At 50.7% G+C, this 3,809-nt stretch overlaps 1 pseudogene; it reads right to left on the reverse strand.

Annotated features, from left to right (window-relative positions):
- Positions 1-1,689: 1,689 nt before the first annotated feature.
- The window catches only part of LOC112392176 (N-alpha-acetyltransferase 40-like), a 6,722-nt pseudogene continuing 4,602 nt past the window's right edge, over positions 1,690-3,809 (reverse strand).

Below are 3,809 nucleotides of genomic sequence, written 5' to 3' on the forward strand. Positions count from 1 at the left end.
GATTCTTGGAATGAGCCCTCCCATCCCCTCCCAGTCATTAAAATTCTTACCCTTGGGTAAAATCCCCTGGGAGCCAGCAGGGTAGGGGCAAAGGTGGGCTTATTCCTGTGTAAAGCTGCAAGGCCACGTCCACTGCTGGCTGGTCAAGAGCAACGCACAGCGCAGGGCTGGGCCGGGGGAAGGAGGCCGTGTGTACAGGGCCCCCCTGCACAGGCGGGAACGGGGGTGGGTGTGGAGGAGGCGAGGCGGGGGGCGGAGCGGGGGAGAAGCAGGAACAGCTCCCGGGAGATCTGCCAGCATGGGCGGCCCGAAAGAGGGCAGAGGGTGGGACAGCGTGAGCAGACAGCGGTCAGAAGGACGGACAGGCCTCCTCGCGAGCAACCTCACGAAGGCAGAACCTTTGGGACACTCCCTAAAGCAGAGCTCAAGGTTGTCCAAGGGAAGGAGTTAGGTGCTTCTTCCTGGATAAGGATTTGGTCATTTTCTTCCCTGGAAGGGGAACAAGGGAAGAGATCGCCCTAGAGATCAGGGCGGGTTTAAACTCTCTCTATCCCACGAGAGGAGAGGAAGACCTTCTCCTGGCTCCCACCTGCTGCCACAGGTGATACCGGAAAGAAAAGGAGCTGTTTGGCCAAAGAGAGGCGTTCCTGCTGCAGCCTGCGCTGCCAGCCAGGGCAGTGGCACTGGTGGCTCTGTGTGACAGCGAGGGGCCAGGCCGGGGAGTGCGGGCAGAGGGGCCCGCTGCTGGCTGGGGGCTCTCTAAGCAGGCGGGGGGATGCGCGGGGCGGTGGGGAGGGATACCCACCTTCAGAGAGCTATCAGCGCCAAGACAGGAGAGGAAGCGGCACTAAATATGCCAGGAAAGAGGGGCCATTTTGGGGGAAGACGAGGGGCTCCCTGATGTTATTCTCCCCTTGAGAGTAAGAACTTGGGTATCTGGGGTGGCGTGAGAGGCAGAAGCAGAAAGAGTGGTGAGAGGTGACGGAGAAGAGCAGGCAGAGCCTCCGGCTGTTTTCTATGAAAGAAAAACTCGAGTCACTGCCATGAGATCAAGAGATTTAGGTCAGGATGTAGCCAAGTCCAAAAGCCCGGAGAAGCCATAGTCCCCGTGGTAGGCCCCATTCACACCTGTTCCTGGTCCTCTCAGCCCCTCACTGGCAGCAATGGAGTGAGGGAGACAGCCTTCCTCCCTGAGTCATCTGGTCCCCTGGCACAGCGCTGCTCTAACTGTGGATCCATAAAAGCACAGCCATAAGGAGCTCTCTCGCTTCTTTGTGTCGCGGCACCAAAGACCTTCCCAAGGTCTCCATCCGAGCATCCCATCCATGAAACGGGAGGCTTTCCGAAGCCTCTCTCTACGCCTAAAAGCCCAAATCTACACCGAGTCCATTCCTCTTTGGGAAGCAGCCAGACCCTGACCCAGGGGTCCAGAACTTTCAGAAAGGTGGGTATAAACACTCCATTGTCCAACTGTGAGCATGTGCTGGTGGTGGTGGCGCCGGCGGGCTTCTCAGGCATTCCGCTGGAGGAAAGTTGAGGAACCCTACGCGGAAGGGTTCTCACTCTCGCGAGAGCCGAGAGCCGAGTGAGTGGGCGGCCACTATGAGAGCACGCGCCTTGTGCCCAGGCATCTGCCGGCTCTTCCCACAGCATCCTGTCCCCTCTGCTCCGTCCTGGCCTCCTGCTCTTCTAGGAGAGAGCGGGAGGGGCAGCGTGGCCCTCTCCTCCCCAAGGTTCTGTGCTCTCAGGGTGCAACCTGGCACGGGGAGGGCTAAGGAGGCCACAGCTCTGAGGGCACCTGGTAAGCGGCACGAGGCCAGGGAGAGGACAGGCCTGAGAGAAGTGTTCTGGCTTGGGAGTGCAGGGACAGCAGCCACCAGAGTACCCGCCCGCGTGAGAGTGCTGGCTGTCCCCAGACTTCGTCCTCCGGCTCGGGACCCCATTGGAGCAGCATCCGGACACGCTTGGGGGAGAGTCGTCGATTTCACATTGCAGCGCTTCTCTGAAGAACCTGTAGGCGCCACGATTGTGCTTACATACAGCTAACATAACTCTCTTCCTCTGTGTGCTGCTGGCCGTGATCTGCTGGATTGTATGAGGAGCTTGCCCAGGCCTTTCCGCCACATCTTGCTCTCCATCTGGACTTCGTAGTGGTACAGGACTTCGTCCCTGCACACCACGTCAAACCGGAAGAGAGGAAGGGCGACATGGACCGAACTGTTTTTCCCGAGCGATGAGAGGTAATCCATCATTTCCTTGTGTTTCTCTCGGTCCTTCCAGCCCCAGTCGCGTCGCTCATACATGGTTTACATGTTGGTCAGGTTGAAGGCCCAAACAGTGACTGGCTCCAGGCCAGACACTCGCTTACGTTCAATGAAGACATTTAACCCATTCCCATCATATTTCTTGAACACTGGGAAAGCCTCTAAAGGGTCTCCAAGCCTAGTCTCTTAAAGCTCTTTTGTCTTTTAATTCCCCCAAATGCAACAAGCATAAAAACGGCAGGAAGGAAAACTTAGAAATAGCACCATCTGAAGATTTTACTCTGAAAATGTTAAAAGAATCCTCCCCCAGCCTGTTTGTTTGCAATGAGTCTCCACTGTAGTTGTCAGTGTTTTTAACATCCAAGAATCTTATTTTTTTTTTAATCGTCTTTTTTTGGTTTTAACCAGTTTTTAAATTTAAGTATAATTTATCAGTTGTCAGTTTTTGCTTCCTCACTGATTGATGAGAAAAATAATTCAGTACGAGTTTTGGTATGAAGGTGGATTTCAGTCTGGAAATTTATTGGGAAGTCTATCCAAATGTCCTAAAGTTAAGCAAGAATAGTCATTAAATATGCAAAAATAAAAATATCATGTGATAGGAATCAGAAAAAAATAGATGCCATAATAATTATAGCTATAATAGCATTAAAACAATGATTTTTATCAGTGACATAAACCAACGGTTTATTTTGGATGGGCTACAACTTAGTTTTATGGTTCTCCCTTATTCAATTTTGGAATCTCTAGTACAAAAACTACAGAGATCTGGGGGCTTTGATCCATGATGAAACCAAATAACTGTCCAATTTCTGTTGAGATGGATTGAAATTTGAATACTATTTTGTGGCTATAGTATGCCACCTGCTTGGTGTATTAAAAAAAAAAGAGAAGAACTCTTGTTCTGCTTGAAAGCTTTCATTGTTTCACTACATTTCAAGTAACTTTGCGAATAAAAGATGCTGGACTTTGGTGCTTGTATTTCAACCATTAGGAATACATTGCAGAGATAGGATAGCTGAATATTAGTAAAACCCAGCTGGTGAAAATTATTGCACTCCCATTCTCCCATTTATGAGACAATTTCTTAAATCTCTGAATTGGTTTCCAGACTGCAATCCCATAATCCCATTGTGTTTAGGAAAAAATGAAAGATCTAGCAATGGCCAATTTAAAAAAGGGATCATTGGAGTTGAAGGCAAGGGGTGAGGAAAATGGTAGGCTATTATTTGAAATCTCATGGTGTGTCAGTTAGCTCTTAGTGAATAACAAAGCACCCCGAAACTTAGTGGTTTAAGACAACAGCCATTTATTTGATTCTTGTTTCTTTGCATCAGGAGTTGGAATGCACAGGGTGATTCTTCTGGTTTAGGCTGGCTCTTATTTACCGGCAGATAAAAGACTGCAGTTAGCTGTTGGTCAGCTCTGCTTCCGGGGGTGGGGGTAGCTCTTGGCTTGGGTGGCAAGGCTGACTGGACCACATGCCTTTAGTCATCGATAGGCTCGTTTGGGCTTCTTCATATGGTGGTGGTGGTGGTGGTGGTG

This window comes from Neophocaena asiaeorientalis, unplaced genomic scaffold (genome assembly GCF_003031525.2).
Source record: "Neophocaena asiaeorientalis asiaeorientalis breed wild unplaced genomic scaffold, Neophocaena_asiaeorientalis_V1.1 scaffold248, whole genome shotgun sequence".
NCBI lineage: Eukaryota > Metazoa > Chordata > Mammalia > Artiodactyla > Phocoenidae > Neophocaena > Neophocaena asiaeorientalis.